The sequence below is a fragment of the Zonotrichia albicollis genome, chromosome W, assembly GCF_047830755.1.
Source record: "Zonotrichia albicollis isolate bZonAlb1 chromosome W, bZonAlb1.hap1, whole genome shotgun sequence".
Taxonomy (NCBI): Eukaryota; Metazoa; Chordata; class Aves; order Passeriformes; family Passerellidae; genus Zonotrichia; species Zonotrichia albicollis.
The window spans coordinates 20,077,250-20,097,573 of NC_133859.1; the positions used below are offsets into that span (position 1 = coordinate 20,077,250).

The following is a 20,324-nucleotide window of genomic DNA, read 5'->3' on the forward strand; positions in this document are numbered from 1 at the left end:
ATCTCAGCAGCCAGGCTTGGACACAGCAGAAGCACGGCCAAGGGCTGATGGCTTCTCCTCCCCCCTACCCAGTGGTTGCGGGCAAATCTCAACGGTGGTGGAATCTTGTCCGAGCCGGCCGGGCCTGGCCCGAGGCTGCTCCTGGGGCCCAGTGGACCCCGGCTCGGCCTGGGCTGGCGGCATGGGCAGGGCTTAGTAGAAGCAAGATGTTAGCAATGGCAGCCACATCCCAGCCCGGCCTAGGCCCCACGGTCTCCCCTCCCCTGCCTGGCTGCCGATGAGGGGGGAGAGGGCGGGGGGGGGGCTGGCGGGCTCCCTAGGAAGGGGGCCCAGCCCCGCGGCAGGGGCCACCCAGCCTGGCCCCGGCCAAGACGAGGTCCTTGTTACCTCTTTGCCGACCAGAAGAGAAAGAAGGATTTCCCAGGATTTTTTGGTTTTTTTACATGGGTGTTCACAGAGGCGTATCAGCTTTCCTGGGGATTTAAGAGACTGTCAATTCTCAAAGCTAATTACTGATTTTTATTTTTTTTTTTTTTGTCAGACACAGAGGAAACTTCTAGCAGCTTCTCTTTGTATCACTTCCATGAGTGCCTCCCATGCAAAACCACCACAGCAAGCTAACCAGCAGCCTAGTCTGTTTAACAATCCCAGTGCCTTTCCAAATGCTACTCCTGGAACAAAGAAGGAAGCTGCCCAACACCACAGTATTGACCAAAAGTTGAGGTTATTATCGCAAACAGGGGTGAACACATGAATACTGTGTTTCCCTTTCTGCGGAAATCTATGTTGTGAAATCATGGATGGGTTGGGTAGTAACAGAGAGAGTAGCCCTAGACTGAAGTGGCCTCCCTTAATATGTGACAGAATAGCAGCCCAAGCTCTGTCTCTACAAATAAAAACCACTTCTGCTGGTAATGATAATGGAGCATTAGTAGAGCGAGAGATGTTGGTGAAGGTGTAATTACACCAGGCAATTTCATTTCTGATTGTGGGTTGGATTGAAGAAGCATTCCATGCTTTAGATTGGTTGGCCACAAAATAACTAAATTGAACACAGAAGCCCACTTTTACAGATCCCAGAAGTTCTAATTCTTGCAGCTCAAGGGTTGTATGAGGGAGATATGGGACCCATTGGTCCCAAGCATTGACATGATTTTTAAAATGAAGGATATGAGCCAAAGGGGGATATGGCCATGTATCTAAAAGGTAAACCAACGAAACAAGTAGAAAATGGTTTTTCAGGAGAGGCCGTAGCCAAGCATAAAGTATCTTGTCCTGTTAAATTGGCTAAAGTTATCCATACATTTGGTTTTGGCTGATTAACAGGCCAAGTAAAAGTAACAGGAGGAAGCGCTAATACTAAAAAAGCCTTTCTTAGAGTAAGCCAAATATTACCTTGAGGCAATGGCGATAGAGGGCTCCCCATTACTGCTACAGGAGGAGTTAGAACTAACACTACAAAACTTATTAACAACAGCAAGCCACTGCTTGCTTGATAATTCCTGATGTTCAGGCAAACCATATCGATGCCCACACACCAGCTGTTTAATTTGTATATTACTCTGACTGCTCCTTAAAGGGTCACAATGCTGACAGTCAGCTCTTGTTTTATGAGATGCACAATACCAAAGGCGCCCACACCTTTGACACTCAGAGTCCATGCTTGATGATCCCCTGTGTGACAGGTCAAGCAGGGAAAGGAAGTTAACAGACCTGCGACCACCTCTGGATGTATGATTGACTGGTTCTCTGAGGACGGAAGATTTATCTTTTAATCCTTTTCTGTATTTTGATCAACTGGCTGTTCAATGAAGGGTCTGATGTCCTTGGCTGGAACCCAAGGAGGACTGGTGTCTGTGGAAACACAAGCATAACCCCTTCCCCATGTAATAAGGGGAAATGGGCCTATGATTTTCTACTTTCTGAGTCTGTTACCAGGACTCTTGATTTTTTTACCTATGTCTAATGATGTTTCTTTAGAAGTAGAAAAGTGTTTTATTATAGGGGGAACTTTGCTATCAGCATAGCAATTTAAAAAACTGAAAACACAGTGCTTTGTGTAGCCATTCCATTGGAGTACATTCCCCCTTTTGTTGAGCTAAGACGCTTAAGCACTGAATGAGCACGTTCAATAATTGCTTGTCCTGTGGGAGAGTGAGGGATGCCAGAGATTTCCCACAGGGCAAAAAAGGAGGAAAGTTGTTGAGAAGTATAAGCAGGACCATTATAAGTTTTAATCTTTGGAGGAACTCCTAAAGTTGCAAAAGCAGCCAAAAAAAGGTGGCAAGCATCTTTAGTAGTTTCACCTGTGTGGCATGATGCAAATAATGTACCTGAAAAGGTGTCAATGGATGAATTAACATATTTGAGATGACCAAATTCAGGGTAGTGGGTAACATCAGTTTGCCATATTTGGAGGCTTTGTAGGCCAAGTGGGTTAATTCCCAGTGAGCCTGTCACAAAATTATGACGTAGACAATCAGGGCAACCAGCAATAATGTCCTTTGCTTGTTGCCACTTTAAAGCAAATGTGTGACAAAGACCTGCAGCATTCTGATGAAAAAAGGAATGGCTAAGTTTGGTCTGTGCAAAACAATCAGATACCCCCCCCCCCGATAATGTAGAGATCTGGTTCACCAATGAGAGCAGTTATGTCATCAGCGGAAAGAGACATGCTGAGTATACTGTCACCACTTACTGTCACCACTTACAGAGAGGTAATACAGTGTAGACTGCTACCAACAAATGCCTCTACACAAAAGACTGAGAACTGACAAACTCAAGATATGCATGCACACAGAGCGATTTAGATGCACAAGAAAGAATGAAACTGTTAGAAACTGTCCAGTTACCTGAGAATGCATATCAAGGTGAATCATTAAAACTGAAAATCATGGAGAAAGACTCTAACTAGTCAAAGTTAGAAAGTGATATGTTTATTACGCCAGCGTACAACAGGGGTGGGGTCGTCTCCGAAATGCGTGACCGCACCACGCAAGGATTTTTGCCTTCTATTTATTTCCCAAAATAATACATATACATAACCCCAGCACCTCCCATCCCTGCTTTGTATTAAAATGAGGTTATTAGTCCTTCACATGTGTGCAATTCTTCTCTTGAATTGGGTCGGTGGTCTCTAATTGGGTCGGTGGTCCCCGGGATGATGTCAGGAAGGTCTTCATCAGGTCTCTGTGACCCTCTGGCATGATCCGAGGCCCCCTGCTTCATGATGGATTGACATAGAGTCCAGGTGCTGGGCATTGTTCTACTGGTTTCAATATGTTCCTATAACGGTTCACTTGCTCCACTTCCTTCTACAAATGAGATCATAATATAACAATTAGCTTTAGCTTAAGCATCTAATAATCATTAACCTATCGTTGGTGTATCTAGCTTCAATATGAATTGGTTCTAACCCTCAGCTAAAATCTTAACCCTTTAAAATCATTATTCATTCCCCACTCCTTCTTCAAAGTTAGTAAATTCTTTTACTAATATACAGATCCTTCTTCATCTAGCAAAGCTGCACGGTAGGTGTCTCTTAGAACTGTACTGTCACAGACATATTTTCTGAAAAATCTTTTGCCAGGATTTTTTTCTCCTGAGAAGCTGGGAAGCTTCAGCTTCTCCATGTTTTGCTACTTTGGAATGTGATTTGGAGAATTGTTTACCCAGCATGTGAATTGTTTTTAATTAATGACCAATCACAGGTCCAGCTGTGTCAAGGTTGTGAGCAGTCACACGATTTTATTATCATTCCTTTCTAGCTTTTTGATGTCTCCTTTCTCTTTCTTTAGTATAGTTTAAGTATATAATTTTCTTTTAATATAATATGTATAATAAAATAATAAATCAGCCTTCTGAAACATGGAATCAAGATTCTCATCTCTTCCCTTGTTGAGGTTGCCTGCAAATTCCACACTGTACCGTATGCTCTTGATATTGAAGTTAAAGCTGCTACTTGCCGCAACACTCTCCAATTCCAAACAAGTACTATAACAGACAAAATTCAACTTATACCAACTAAGATAAGCAAAACAATAATTGATGAACTAAGGTATTGAGCAAGCCGGTTGCTGTTGGAGACTACCCAAAGAGCACATCCAACCAAAGATGGGATGGGCCTTCTTCTAATCTTTTAAATACTTTCCGCATAGTCTCTGTGTCATGGTGTATTGTAATCAAAGATTTCCTTCCTTCATCTTCAATTTCTTTAAGAATTCTTTTTAATTAATGATGTTTCAACAATTGGGTAACCAAAGCTAAGTTCATACCTATAGGCACGGGTGATATCTCTTGGACAGTAATCAAATTTGCCTTTATATGTTGGTATGATACGACAGGTGCTTGATAGAAAAAAATCACATCCCTCAATTTTGACAAAGTTACAAATGCACAAGTTAAATTGAGTTTCATTCACAGTAATCTCATCCACCATTATAGTGGGGCATGCTGTTCTGAGGCTGACACAACCTTGTCCTGTATACACAAGCAAGATTATCAGGTTAATGGGATGCATTTCAAAGTGACAAATGCTTTGCTCTGTATAAAAACAAATATCTTTATCATCATTTACATTGCCTTCACATATAAATCCCAATTGTTCTCTCATTAAGCAGGGTTCTAAGTTAATAGTTCGCCACATTCCTTCGACTTTTTGTGCCCACATTCTGTGTTCAAAAGCATACAGTATGGTCCCCTCATGATTTGGTCCTAAAGGAACAATTGGATATATCAAACTTACTGATGCATCCTATATGGTTAAAACAAAAGCTGTTACCATACTTTTCATGGGATCACAAGTAAAATTAACTAAAATCCACCAGGGATGAAGCTCTTTTTCTAAATCCAAGGCATTATCCCAAACAACTTGACAAATTTCAGCCGGGAATATGCCTTATTCCCAGTTCCTAATGATTGAGGCCCCCACTGATTGCATCCATAATTGTGCCTGTGTGCACCCAAAAGCCAAAGAAATGTTTTCGCTAGCTGTGCCTAAAATATCAATTATCAATTGATGATCTCACTCTTCCATATTTTCCCATTCTGGTAATATTATGGACAATTTCCACTGACTGGTACCTAATGCTAACAAGGAAGATTGTAAGGGTTGTTGCAATTTAACCATATCACCACCAAGTGCTGTCAATTTGTTCATTAATACTTCTGAATCCATTGTATTTAGAACCTCTAGTCCTATTCCCAATAATCCAGTAAGGTCTTTCTTCTGTCTGGACCTATAAGGCATATGCTTCTGCAGCCAGGTGGTCCAGTCCATAAAAGAGGTCCTTAAAAATGGAGTACACTTGGGCCAAATGGCAGAGGCATTCACTTGCATTGCCATCTCTACCTGTTTAAATGACCACTTTGGATTAATTAGTAATTTTTTAATTCCAGTCTTCTTAACAGCATACGGTCCAATTTTGGTAATTATGGGAACCATGGGTTCTAGAGTGATTTGAGTAGTCACGGTTTCTCTCAGTGTTGGTACTGGTTGAGTTATTTTAACCTTATCTATTCGGGATGCAGTACAAAATCGAGTTATACTATAATCACTCTTAGAATCCTTGATTGCACAACCTTCTGTTTTGAGTCTAAACTCTGGACAATTGGTTAAGCATTTGTCACAGCACTCAGGACAAATCTGAATAATTTTCATGGGTTTTTGATAAAATTTATGAAACCCATCCTGGACAAACACATATTCACATCCTCAAACATTTCTTCCTTCCCACACAGTTGCATTTGTAACTTTTAGCATCTGATCCAGAGACTTATGGGAGTCAGAGTTATAAGCTTTCCCTTGACACTTATATATACCAGTTACATTAAATGTAAGCGGTACTGCATTAGCTGTGGCTATAATGATAATTACAAATGCCACAATTCTCCAGGCTACACCTACTTGATTGTTGCAGTGTGTTGCAATTTCCTGTTTTAGCTACCCCAGTCCCCCAGGTGTGCCAACCTCTCCTTTCCCCTCCCCCTTGCCCCCTTGCTAGTTGCTGTCCATCAAGCTTAACATTCCAGCAATGGCGTTGTGATTGGCAGAAGTTCAAAAGATGCCACTCAGCCCTGGGGTCATTGGCTTAGCCAAGTGTCACTTGTCCTCTGAGCCTCGCTCCCTCCCACCTGGATTGGTGGCTCACCTATCCTTTCCCTCCCCCCTCCCCTTGGGCTTAAAAGGACCTTGAGACCATGGGGTCGGTATTCTGTTGGGAGCTGTTACCAAGATTCAGAGGCCTGTGTGGCCAGGAATAAAACTCTGGATTAAATCCTTGTGGAGAGCTTTGTTCAAACATGGCTTATAGAAAGAGGCCATGAAAATCTACAGCTGATTGAAAAATAAAAGGCAGCTGTAAGCAGCAAGTTCTCAGGCTCGTTCCTGGAAGCAGCAAGTTCTCAGGCTTGTTTTTTAATAACAAGTAAATACCTTATCCTTGGATAGTGATGGGAAAGCAGGGTGACAAACATGGAGGCCTTGAGAACAGTCAATAACAGGATGAGAAAAACAAGTTTTAGTCTCAATAAGAAACCACAGGTATTGAAAACAAGAGGAGGGGTTGGTGTGTAATCTGTAGCCAATAATGAGCTCGGGTTTTGCAATATGTATGAACTTAATTAACACGATTATAAAAGTGTGCATGCTGGATCAATAAATCGGAGTTCGATGCTCATCAGTCGGATGGTCGTCTCCCTTCACTTCGTCAAATCCTCCTCAGAATCCTCTCCTTTTCTCTTCACCTCGCCTAAGGACTTTCAACAGAGGTAAAACTGAGTTCCTACAAGCCTGGACGTGTTCCAAGTTCCTAGCTGCAACATCCAGCCAGCCAGAAGTATCTCTGTGGTGAAATACCACAGCTGCCGCCTCTGGCCAAGCAGCAGGGGCCAGACGAGCCCAGGCACGTTCCATCTGGAAAGATTGGGATTTTATTCCAATACTTGATTATTCAGTATAACTACAAACTTTTCTATTCTTAATCTACGCTTATTATTTCATCCACACCCTATTTGTTTTTCTGAGAAAGTTTTAATTTCAGTTCATTGTCACCCGTTATAACTTTCCAGAGTCCCTCGGGAGCCTTCTTCACTCAGGAATGATGGATCCAGACGCTTTGTTCCTTAATCTTGATTGCAGTAAAGGTGGTGAGGAACACTTGGAATGGTCCCTCCCACTGCAGTTCCAGAGTCTTCTCTGCAAAAGACTTAACATATACATAATCCTCAGGCTGTGCATCATGCACTGGTCCATCTAATTTTCTGCTTCGAGTCCCAGCCACATGTTTCTCAATTTCTCTGAGTTGTTTGTTTAGGGCCATCACATATTTGTGTAGGGTTTCTTCCCCTATTTGAGTTGGTCTTGTCCTTTCTTGAATTCCATATGGCCTTCCATATAGTATTTCAAAGGGACAAAATTTTTCTTTTACTCTTGGTTTGGTCCAGATTCATAATAATGCTAATGGAAGAGCCTGAGGCCAAGATAACGTTGCCTCTTCTCCCAGTCTTATTATTTGCTGCTTAATCAAGCGGTTCATTTTCTCCACTTGGCTGCTTGACTGAGGATGATATGGAGTATGAAGTTCCCAATCTATGCCTAAATGGTGGCTAATTTGCTGCACAATTTTTGAAATAAAGTGCGGCCTCCATCTGAAGACATTGTGGCTGGGACTCCAAAACACGGTATTAAAAACACAGTATTATTTCTTGTAACAAAGATTGGTTACCTGCCGTGCTTTGGCAGTTCTCATAGGGAAAGCTTCTGACCACCCTGAAAAGGTATCTGTTAACACCAATAGGTATTGGTACCCCCCTTTCCTGGGTAGTTCTGAAAAATCAATTTGCTATTGCTGCCCAGGTCCATGTCCTTTTCCAATTTGCCCAAGTTTTGGTTTAGGAATATTTTTGGGATTAGTTTGGAGGCAAAGGCTACATTGGTGAGTCGCTGGAATCACTGTACCTTGCAAATTTCTTGCTAGGATTCTATCTTTCAAGTAATTATACAAGGCATCTATTCCCCAGTGTGCTTTCTTATGTTCCCTTTTCACTAATTGTGGAGAGCCTGGTTCAGACATGGCTTAAAGAAAGAGGCCATGAAGGTACTCAGCTGAGGGAAATATAGAAGCCTGCTGTAAAGCAGCATTTCCCAGGCTTGATTCTGTAAATAATTAAGGTTCTCAGCCACCTTTTATATAAACAACAAGATTCTCAGACCGTTTCCTCAAAAACAGGCAATATTCTGTCCTTGGCTACTCCGGGAACAGATGGCCGTTCTGGGAAACAGATATAAAGGTTTTGAGAACTTTTCATATCATGGTGAGAACACTGATCTTGGTTTCAATAAACTAACTTCAGGTATTGTAAACAAAAGGAGGAGCTGAAGTTTTCTCTACAGCCTATCGGGAGCTCAGATTTTGCAATATGCATGAAGTGAATTAGCACTGTTATAAAAGGTGTCTAATTTGATCAATAAACTGGAGTCAGATGCTGATCAAGGAAGATGGGTCGCTCCCTTCAACAACTAATGACGATAGCATATAAGAGGGGATCGCAAGCCTTCTTTTTCCTTCATCTGTAACAGCCCACCTCTCTTGATTATAACTTCCATTTTCTTTCTCAATAAGCCTTTTTTCTTTTTTACTGTACCGTGGCTTACCTTCAATAGAAATTTGCGCATCTGGAATTATAGCTGCCTCAACTGTTTCAACAATTATCTCACCTTTAGCTGCTTCTTTTGCCTTTCTGTCTGCCAGCTCATTTCCTTCTTCCAATTCAGAGCTCACTTTTGGGTGTGCCTTGATGTGAATGATGGCTACCTCTTCAGGTAGCTGGACTGCCTCCAACAGTTTTATTATCTCTTGTGCATGTTTAATGCTTTTTCCTTGTGAGTTCAACAGTCCTCTTTCCTTCCAGATGGCTCCATGAGCATGGACTACTCAAAATGCATACCTCGAATCTGTGTAAATATTGATTTTCTTTCCTTTTGCCAGCTCTAAAGCCTGGGTTAAGGCAATTATTTCAGCCTTCTGTGCCAAGGTGTTGGTTGTTAATGATCCAGACTCTATTTACTCTCGACTTGTGGTAACCGCATACCCAGAATGCCTTTTTCCGCTGATGACGTAGCTGCTTCCATCAGTGAACCAGGTCTCAGTGTCCTCGAAAGGGGTGTCCTTCAGATCTGGGCAACTGGAATAGGTAGCTTCAATAATCTCCAGGCAATCATGGATCACCAGTTCTCCCATACTACCACTGAGGAAAGAAGCTGGATTCACAATGTTAGTTACCACAATTTCTACATCATCTTGTTCCACCATTATGGCTTGGTATTTCAAGAATCTCTGTGAGGAGAGCCAATGTCCCCCCCTTTACTTCCAGCACTGCAGACACTGTGTGGAACACCAGCACAGTCATCTTCTGGCCCAGGGTGAACTTGCATCCTTCCTGGATATTCACTGCCACTGCCGCAACAGCTCTGAGGCATCCTGGCCATCCCTTAGCCGCTGCATCCATCTGCTTAGAGAGGTAGGCAACTGCCCTGCAGTACGGGCCCAGATCTTGTGCTAATATTCCCAAAGCAATTCCCTGTTTTTTGTGAGAAAAAAGAAGAATGGTTTACTCCCATCTGGAAGTCCCAGGGTTGGAGCTGACACAAGGGCCTTCTTCAGCTGTTCGAAGGCTTGTGTTGCTTCTTTTGTCCATTGGAGATCTCTGTTTCCTTCCATAACCAAGGCATATAAGGGTTTGACTAACAGTCCATAATTATAAACCCACAGCCTGCACCAGCCAGTCATGCCTAAAAAGGTTCTCAGTTCTTTTACTATCTGGGGCTTTGAGGTCTGGCATATTGCTTCCTTGTGATCCTGTCCTAAAGTTCTTTATCCAGCACTAACCTCGTAGCCCAAATAAATAACCGTTTGCTTCACCATTTGGGCTTTCTTCAGGGATACTCGATACCTCTGTAGGCCCAAAAAAGTTTAAGAGGCCTACCGTCCACTCCACACATGCCTCTTGAGTTTTGGTAGCTACCGGGAGGTTGTCCATATACTCTAACAGCTGTCCTTCTTCTGATGGAGCTTCCCAGGATTCCAGATCCTTTGCTAGCTGTTCTCCAAATATCGCAGGGGAGTTCTTGAACCCTTGAGGCAGAACTGACCATGTGAGCTGGGTTTTGCATCCAGTTTTGGGGTTTTCCCACTCAAATGCAAAATTTTTCTGGCTGGCCTCATGGAGAGGAAGGCAAAAGAAAGAATCCTTCAAATCTAAAACAGTAAACCATGTTAGTTCAGATGTTAAAGAAGTTAACAGAGTGTAGGGGTTGGCAACCACTGGGTATAAATCCTCAGCTATTAACAGCTCTTAAATCTTGTACTATTCAGTATGATCCATCAGGCTTTTTAACAGGTGAAATAGGAGTATTGAACTCAGACTGACACTCTTTAAATAGCCTTATCTGTAAAAAGTGTTCAGTTATTGGGCTAATCCCTTCTCTGTCTTTCTTTCTCAAAGGGACGGCTTGACCCTAACTGGTTGTTTACCTTCTTTAAGCCTAATTTGCACTGGGGGTGCATTCTTCACTCTCCCTGGTATGTTAGAAGCCCATACCCTAGGAAATACTTGATCCAGTATTTTCCTGTGAATCTCATCTTCACTTTCAACTTTAGCCTCATTGGTTATTAACAACAGGCTTAACAATTCCACATATTGTTGGTCCTTAACCTCCAAAGTAATCTCTCCATTTCTGAATATTATTTTTGCTTCTAATTGTTCCAATAAATCTCTACCCAAAAGTGCTGATGGAGCATTGGGCATATATAAAAACTTAGGAATTCCCCACTGCTTCCCAAGTTTATATTTCAATGGCCTACAAAAATAAGCTCTTTCAGATTGTCCAGTTGCCCCCTTTACCATGACACAATCATCTGTTATTGGTATTAAAGCTTTATTTAACACCAAATATGTTTGCCTCTGTGTCTATCAAAAATTAAATTTCCTTTTCTTTGTTTCCTAGATTCATTATAACCAGAGGGTCTCCTAGGGTAAGATCATCTGGTCCACATCAGTCTTCCTTAACATGGTCAATCACCCTTTTTGATCTCCTCTTCTTTGTTCATCACCTCTTCTTCGTTCTGGGCACTGGTTCTTCCAGTTTCCAACTCTCTTGCAGAATACACATTGATCTCTCCTTAGCCGAGATGGTCCCTGCCTTAGTGGCCCTTATCTACATTTGCCTTTTTCTTCTTCCCTTACTACTGCTAATAATTTTTTCATCCCTTCTTTGCACTTTTTTCCTGGTTACTAAGTGTTATAGATACATATTATAATATTGGCTTTTTGCAAATATTAAAATGGATTTTATATGTGTGATGTTAAACTAACTCTGTTATAAAGATATAGTTTGGATTTCTACTGTTAACTAAGCTTAGACATAGCATATTAATTGAACATCATAATTTAATTTATTACCCACAAAATCAGAGATGGATAAAGAGAAGTAAAGTAAGACCTTCAAAACACCTTCCCCCCACCCCTCCTTCCTTCCCAGCTCTACCTTCTCTCCCAGAAGCACAGGGAGACAGGGAACAGGAGTTATGGTCAGTTCATCACCTGTGGTTTCTCCCACTGCTCAGGGAGAGGAGTCCTTCCCCTGCTGCACCATGGGGTCCCTTCCACAGGAGACAGTTCTCCATGAACTTCTCCTGCATAAATCCATCCTATGGGCAACAGTCCTTCCCACACTGCTGCAAGGTGGGTCACTCTCCCATGGGGTGCAGTCCTTCAAGGACAGGCTGCTCCAGCATAGGCTTCTCTCTCCACAGGTCTCCCATGCGTTCACAGCCTCTTTCAGGCATCCACCTGCTCCAGCAGGGATCTCCTCCACGGGCTGCAGGTGGATCTCTGCACCCCCATGGACCTCCATGGGCTGCACCTGCTTTACCACGGTCTTCCCAATGGGCTGCAGGGGAATCTCAGCTCCAGTACTGATGCCTTGTGAAGGCTGACCTAGAACAGAGACTAGATGGAGCTGAAGAATAAAGTAGGTATTTATTAGAAGGCCTCAATGGATACACCTTGGGCAGCACAAGAGCTCAGCCAGGGCTACACCCAAGATGAACCCAAAATGGTCACAAAAATGGACGACCGGTCATGGGGTCTCACACTTTTATTAGTTTTTGTCCATTAGCATATTGGAGTTAATTGCCCAATTACAGCTCCAGCCCATGAAGTCCCATCCTTCTTGCTTTTCTCTCTTCAGTCCACCAACGTTTGCGCTTTTGGGCCTGGGATTTAGATCAGTTGTCCTTGGTCCCCAGCTAGAGAAGGAATTGTTTTGTCTACCTACTCTGTGAAGAGAGCTTACCATCCCCCAGTATGAAGCCCAGAAGTACACACTAAAGCAGTACAGAATCTAAAAAAATATAAAAGGCTAAAACCTGAGGCATCACTGCCTGGAGCACCTCCTCCCCCTCCTTCTCCACTGACCTTGGTGTCTGCAGAGTTGTGTGAGAAATTATACTCACTTTCAAAAATGTAAAAGGTTTATTAAAACCATATCAAAAATACAACAGAAGACTGAATAGACAAAATATTACGGCGCCAGGAGCAAAGGATTTTTTCCCACCATGTGCTCATCCACAAAATGGAGGTTTTGCCTTTTAACCCTTTAGCCCCTCCCAAAATTCTGTCCATTGACTCCTTCTTCACTGTCCAGTGGTGGAATTTACTTCCTTAAATCTTGATTGGAGGTCAGATGTTGCCATAGTAACAAGCTGACCCTCCCAAATGTCCTGAACCCAAGCAACCCCCTTATAACAATGCAAGAGGGGGTAGAACATAGCTATAAGTCTATAAAACTTCTCTTAATATATATACATAATATTTGCCTTTTAATTGTGAGAGTCAACCATCACATTACTCATCTATCACAGTTGTTCCTCACATATTCTCACTCTGCTCTTCTGTGGCTGCCGTTACAACTGCACAATAACATTTTTTCTTTTTCTTTTTAAATATGTTATCACAGAGGTGTTACCACCATTTCTAATTGGCTCAGCCTTGGCCAGCAGCACATCAGTCTTTTGAGCCATCTCTGCTGGACATGGAAGAGGCTTCCAGTAGCTTCTCACAGAAGCCACCCCTATAGCTGCTGCCCCTGCCTCCCCCTAAAACTTGTCCATGCAAACCCAATACATTAACTCACAGGTTTTCTCACTTGTACTCATTCAGTTCTCTCCCCCATTCCACCCTGGGGAAAGTGAGTGAGCGGCTGTGTGCTGTTTAGTTGCCAGCTGAAGTTGATCCACAACACTCCCTCATTAATCTGAAGTCATAAACACTTTAGGGGAGAGATACATATATTTTATTAAGTTTCGCAAAGCTGAGATTTGGGTTAGGAAATTGCCAAGTATAATTCAAGAAGTATTAAATGCAAAAAGTAAAAAAAGTATTTTAAAGTCTTGGATTTTTTAGAAAGCTGTTCACCATTGGCTTCTGTTTTTCTGTCAACCTTCATAAATGTTCAGCTTCAGTGGGAGCAGCGTTTTGTGAATGAAAAGGCATTTTTTTCTTTGCGCTTCCACCCATCATGTATTATTACTTCTAGTACACTACCACTATGCAGCTGCAGTAATTCTAAGTTGAAGGCTTCATATATCCTTAACAGTTGTTTTCTGTCATCACATTTTAGAGTTCATGTTTCTGGACTTCTCTGCCAGAAATCTGTCAAATTTACAGTGAAATAAAAAGTAGTAAAAAGCCATATAGGCCCACTGTGGTTTCATCTCATTCTCCTGACAACTGAAGTCCAGTTTCCTGCTCTGACCAGCTTCCATTTGGGGTGTTACAGGTGAATTTCTCCTGCTCTTATGTGTATCTAAGGAGTAGTTTGGGCAGGTGAGGCAAACCAGCACAGAAGCTGCTCATGACCTTTCTCCTCTCCCTGTTGCCAAATAGGCCTTTGGGGTGAAGCAGTGGAGAGGCACCTCATTGCAGTTAAGCATCTGGCCAATCATTTACTTATGTAATGTCTTTCCCCTTGAGAGGTCTTTAAAAGATGATGTTGTTATTACCCAACTGTACCAAAACTTGAGGAAACAAGCACTAATGGAATCCTTCAATCTGCTTCACAAGGTGTTTGCTACAGTGAACCACACTTGAAATGTTTCTATACCAATGATCGCAGCATGAGGAACAAACAAGAGGAGCTCAAGGCTTTGGCCCAGTGTCCTGGTTTTGCATGGGAGACATTTATGGAAGTGATGCAAAGCTTTTAGCCAATAGAATGCTGTACATGCCTCTGTGAAAAACACATATTAAAGATGAAAGAAACCCGGGACCTTCCTCTTTCTCTTCTGGCCGGCAAAGAGGCAGCATGCCCCGGCCCCGGCCAGGCCAGACCCCTTTCCCCTGGGCGCCCACCAGTCCCTCCATTGGCTACCGGGCAGGGGAGGGAGTGCTGTGGGTCAGGCCATAGCTGCAATTTCTAATATCTTGCTGCTATTCAACCACCTCAACCACCAGGCAGACTGGGCAGGGAGAAGGAGAAGCCACACACACACACCCCCACCCTCACCCCTCCCAGCATGCTGCTGCTGAGTTCTGGCCTGGCTGATTAGATCCTAACCACCCCCCAGCCGCAGTTCCCACTGTCTGTAGCACCCAGCCCAACCTGGGTCAGGTTGACTATATGCAAGCCCTGGGTGAGATGTTGACTCTTTCAGTGCTTCAATCCTCCCTCAAAAGAGAGAAAGGAACAAGATGCAAGCATGTAAAGGAGCAACATGAAGACACCGAGGTCAGTGAAGAAGTAGTCAAATCCCAGATGGGAGGCATGAGGAGATGCCTTGATCTTGGGGCTGAAATCCTTTTGTAGAGCTGGGGAGAAGACTGTTTCCCTATAACACATAAAAGCCATGGGGAGATGAATGGTTCAATTTGATATCGAGCAAAGGCCTCTATGCCAAAGTAAGCAGATGTTAAAGTAGCTGTGATCCTATGAGAAGTTTGAACAGAGAAGGAGAGAAGAGTGGTCCTGTGCCCCCCGGAGAAGACCACCTCTGTTCCCAGAGATTAAGATTATTTTAGGGATAGATAATGAGAACTTTTGCCTTTCAACAGCTCATCTTTAAAACAGTACACCATAAGTTGACATGGCCCATAAACACAGCTGTGGGAAAAGCTTGTGGAAAATGGGAGGGACTTCACAATTGCATATTTGCCTGGGCAGCTGTTATTCATGACAAATTGAGAGCCACAAGAGAACTGTTTTTTTCCTCATGGAGAAGTCTCCATAACATTAACAAGAGGAACTTGTCTCCCTAAGTGAACTGAAGAAAGACTATTCTAGAGGTGGTAAACTGACTGAAATTTTAAGTTTTGTTTCTTTACATTGTCAGTGGGAAAGAAAAGGTTGTGGAGGGAGGAGAAGTGTTCTGATGGTTTTGTTCTGATTCTTATTACACTTTCTTTTAGTTATTGTTAATAAATTTTTCTTTATACCCTTTTAAAGTTTTGAGCCTGCTTTGCCTTTCTCCTAATCCTATCCCACAGCAGGAAGTGAGTGCATTGGTGATTGGCCAGCATTGAACCTGACACACTCTTTGGTGTGTTGGCCAGGAAATCTCAAATTGGTGAACCAAAACCACTACACCCAGTCAAAGAGATTTGACATCATTGGCATAAGTGAAACCTGGTGGGATGAGTCCTGCCACTGGAGTGCCCTGCTGGATGGTAACAGGCTCTTCAGGGGGGATTGGCAGGGCAGAAGAGGCAGAGGGGTGGCACTGTATGTAATAAACGTGTTAGAATATATGGAGCTCACAGTTGGCAGTGGTGCAGTTGAGACCCTCTGGATAAGAATCAAGAGGCAAAGAAATAATGCAGATGTTATCATAGGAGTCTACTATAGACCTCCTATCCAAGATGATGAGGGTGACGATGAATTATTCTTTGAGGAACTAAGGGATGTTTCCAAGTCAACTCCCTTTGTCCTTATGGGGGACTTCCAACTTGCTAGAAATTAACTGGGATCATCACAAAGCTGGTACAACACAGACCAGAAGATTCCTAAAAACCTGGCTGACAACTTTATGAAACAGGTCCTAAGGGAGCCAACCCAGAAAGATGCCCTCCTTGACCTACTGCTTGTCAACAGAGCCGGTCTCATGAGCAAAGTGGAGATTGGTGGCCATCTTGGCCACAGTGACCATGAAGCGACTGAGTTTAAAATCTCTGTTTACAGGAAGAAAAGTGTCAGCAAAACCTCAACTCTGGACATGAGGAGAGCAGACTTCAGACTGCTAAGGGAACTAGTGAGTTAGGTCCCAATGGGAAATGTTTTTGCAGGTGCTGGGGTCCATCAGTGCTGGTCACTTTTTAAACCTCACTTCCTAAGGGCACAGGAGCAGGCAATTCCTAAATATCAGAAGTCAAGGAGGCAGCATAGAAGGCCTGCTTGGCTGAACAGGAATCTTCTCTTAGAAATAAGGCAAAAAAGGGAGGTGTGTGCCCAGTGGAAACAAGGTCAGGCGACATGGGAAGAATAGAAATATTGCTTGCCACGGTGGGGAGAAAAATTCATGTGGCCATGGTTCAAATGGAGTTGAAGCTGGCTAGAACTGTGAGGGACAATAAAAAGTGTTTTCTAAAATATGTTAATGTCAATACACAGTTTAAAAATAACATGAGCCCATTACAGGATGAGGATGGTCACCTCACAAAAAGGAACAGAGACAAGGCAGAGATGTTTAATGCATTCTTTGCCTCTGTCTTCAATATGGATGACAGACCAAGGGGGTCTCAGTGCCCTGAGCTGGAGGACCATGACTGTGAGAATAATCAATTCCCAGTCGACCTGGAAATTGTGTGGGATCTGCTGCTTCAGCTGGATCCCTACAAATCTATGAGGCCTGATAAGATTAATCCAAGAATCCTGAAGGAACTGACTGATGTCATCAGAAAACCTCTCTCAATGATTTTTGAGCAGTCTTGGGAATCCAGAGAGGTCCCAGCTGACTGGAAGTTGGTGAATGTTGTCTTAATTTTCAAGAAGGGCAAGACAGAGGACCCTGGAAACTACAGGCCCGTTAGTCTCACGTCAGTGCCTTTTTAAGTTATGGAGAAGATCATTCTGGGAGGTATTGAAAAATACCTGAAGGACAACGCAGGCACTGGTCACAGCCAGCATGGCTTCATGAGAAGAAATCCATGCTTATCAAACCTGATTTCCTTTTATGACAATGCAATCCACCTGGTCAATCAAGGGAAACAAGTTGATGTCATCCCTTTGGATTTCAGTAAAGCTTTTGATACCGTCTCTCTCAGGATCCTTCTGGACAAAATGTCCAGCCCTCAGCTGGATAAACACCATGCGGTGGGTGAGCAACCGGTTCATGGGTGAGGCACAAAGGGTCATAGTGAATGGGGTGATATCAGACTGGCGGCCTGTATCTAGTGGGGTTCCACAGGGCTTTATCCTTGGCCCTGTGCTCTTCAACATCTTCATTAACGATCTGGACACAGGACTGGAAAGGATACTAAGCAAGTTTGCAGATGATACAAAACTGTGAGGAGCTGTCAACTCCCTCAAAGGCTGGGAGGCTCTGCAGAGAGACGTCAACAATTTAGAGAGTTGGGCAATCACCAACCATATGAAGTTCAACAAGGGGAAGTGCCGGACTCTGCACCTGGGACAGGGCAATCTTGGATGTACAGACAGACTAGGGACTGAGATGCTGGAAAGCACTGCCAGGGAAGGGGACCTGGGGGTCCTGGTCAACAGAAAGTTCATTATGTGTCAGCAGTGGGCCCCTGCCGCTAGGAGGGTCACCCGTGTCCTGGGGTGCATTAGGCACAGCATTGCCAGAGAGTCAGGGGAGGGTGCATTGGTTTGGCATTGCTGGATTTTTCGTAGCAGAGGGGCCACAGAGGTGGCCCCCATGAGAAGCTGCTGGAAGCTTCCACCATGTCCAACCAAGCCAATCCTGATTGTTCTGAAGATGGACATGCTGCTGGCCAAAACTGGGCCAATGAAAGAGGCTGGTAATGCCTCTGTGATGACATATTTAAGAAGAAAATCAAAACAAAGTCACACAGTTATTTTCTTCTAGCCAGAGGAGGAGGTGAAAACATGTGAGGGAAAACAACATGGCAACACCAAAGTCAGTGGTGAAGGAGGCAGAGGAGGTGCTCTAGGTGCTGGAGCTGGGATTCCTCTGCAGGCCATAGTGAAGACCATGGTGAAACAGGTTGTGTCCCTGCAGCCCATGGGTCCACAGGGGATGCAGAGATCCACTCAGAGCCCGGGGGGAAGGTGCTTCACACCAAAGCAGGTGGATGCCTGGAGGAGGCTGTGATCCAGTGGGAGACCCGGTGGAGAGAGGGAGCTCCCGCTTCCAGGCTGGAGCAGCCTGTCCTTGGAGGACTGCACTCCATGGAAAGAGAGACCCATGTCAGAGCAGTTTTGGAAGGAGTGTTTTCCCCTGGGAGGGAATTCACATTGCAGCAGGTGTGGTAAGACTGATGCTTGTGTGAGTAGGCCCACAGTGGAGAACTTCACGTAGGACTTTCTTCTGTGGGAGGGACCCCATGGTCTCACAGGGGAAGGACTCCTTTCCCGGAGCAGCAGAAGAAAATCTCGGGTGATGAACTGACCCAAAAAAACCCCCCATGCCCTGTCTTCCTTCACTGTTGGTGGGAAGGAGGGAGGAGATGGGGGAAAAAAGGTGTTTTAATGGCTTATTTTACTTCTCATATTCCTCCTCTAATTCTGTTAGTAATAAATTCACTTTGCAACATTGAGCCTGTTTTGCCCATGAAGTGTTTTCTCCCTCTCTCTTTGATCTCTTCTCTGTGGTGCCTAGTGACAGAACCCAAGGGAATGACCTGAAGTTGTGTCAGGAGAGTTTTAGGTTGGATATTAGATAAAGGTTCTTCACCCAGAGAATGGTTGGGCACTAGAACAGGCACCTCAGGGAAGTGGTCATAGCATCAAACTTGACAGACTGCAAGAAGTATTTGGACAATACTCTCAGGCACATGGTGTAACTCTTGGGGACAATCTTGTGCACAGTCAGGCATTGGACTCGATGATCCTTGTGCGTCCCTTCCAACTCAGCATATTCTGTAATTCTGTTCAATGGCCCCCTTTTGCCACATCCTATTTATGTCCTCAAGGGCACCCTTGTGTGAGCAATGTCATTGACATAACTGAGTGAAATAGGATTGGCCACTGCAGCAATTACTTTCCCTTCTGTCTCCTCCTTTCCATTCTCATATTACCTGGAATCCCATGAGCACACTAACTTGTTATTCCTTTCACACTCCGGGCTCACTGCATGTAGCAGGACGTGTCTACCTTCAGCTTCAAGGTCAGTTTAACAAACTCCATTTCTTATCTTATTTGAGGTAACTCAAATGGTGGTATTTCAAATAAAAGGCTTAGTAAAAATTAATTGAAAGCACCACAGAATGTGGTGTGTTTGTTATAATTTATTGATTTGAATAACTACTTAGTGCAGAAAAACGTCAGCCCACTGTGAAGCAGTTTCAAATGTCAACCCTTAAATAACAATTTAAACAAGGGGAAATATAAGTTCCTTTGCAGAGGTTCAGAGAAAGCATCTTTATTTTGGGAAGTTAGTGGAGAGCTTATAACTGTCAGCACTGTTGGGATTAGGTTTTCACATTGTAAAATAGTAGTTGACTGATTCAATAAGGCAAGCACTACCAACACCTTTCACTGGATTCAGCAAGAGAACTTGGGGTTCTAAATCTCACCGGGTCAAATTTAATAGACTAGATCTTTATCTGGTAGAAATCAAAGAGTGTTGTGACTGAAGAGTAGTTGTGTAACCTATTAAGAGTCACAGTCTTTTCCTTCTCTCCTTCTTTCATAGTAAGGAATTTTGAATATTTTAGTTTATTCTTTTAAAAAAGAAGCTTTGATTTTTATACCGGTTCACTTACCTCTGGAATTACAAGGAGAAAAGAAAACTGAATTTTAGTTTATTTTTCCTAGAGGCATTCCATGCTTTGATTAAGACATACTTAGCATGATGTCTGCTCTAACATTATTTATTCACTATGGAGATTTTTATATTAAACAGAGATCAGTCAGAAAGGGTCACGTCTTGCTCGGGCTGAGCTATGAGAAACTGAAAAAAGCCCCACCAATATTGTTTTATGAGATTTAATGTTTTTATTTAGATCTTCTCCTCTGACCTTGTAGAGTGATATAGCAGACCAAGAACAATTTAAACTGGGTTTTAGGCATCTAAAAATGATATATCAGGCATTTAGTCACTTATGACACTTCTTGCAGATGTTTTTAA

General features: G+C 43.3%; 1 protein-coding gene and 1 long non-coding RNA gene across 3 annotated transcripts in view; one reads left to right on the forward strand and one right to left on the reverse strand.

The window, feature by feature from the left end:
- Positions 1 to 2,914: 2,914 nt before the first annotated feature.
- On the reverse strand, positions 2,915 to 10,311 carry LOC141726840 (uncharacterized). The gene is made up of 3 exons (XR_012577804.1): positions 8,717 to 10,311; positions 7,052 to 7,205; positions 2,915 to 3,314 (listed from the first exon to the last, which is right to left on the reverse strand). It is a non-coding gene; the product is annotated as an uncharacterized LOC141726840 (long non-coding RNA).
- Positions 10,312 to 19,240: 8,929 nt separating this feature from the next.
- LOC141726838 (creatine kinase S-type, mitochondrial) overlaps positions 19,241 to 20,324 on the forward strand; it is a 40,672-nt gene continuing 39,588 nt past the window's right edge. For both annotated transcript variants that reach the window (XM_074531942.1, XM_074531945.1), the window contains exon 1: positions 19,241 to 19,361. The gene's annotated coding sequence lies outside the window, so the exon portion shown is untranslated. The remainder of the gene's footprint in view (positions 19,362 to 20,324) is intronic.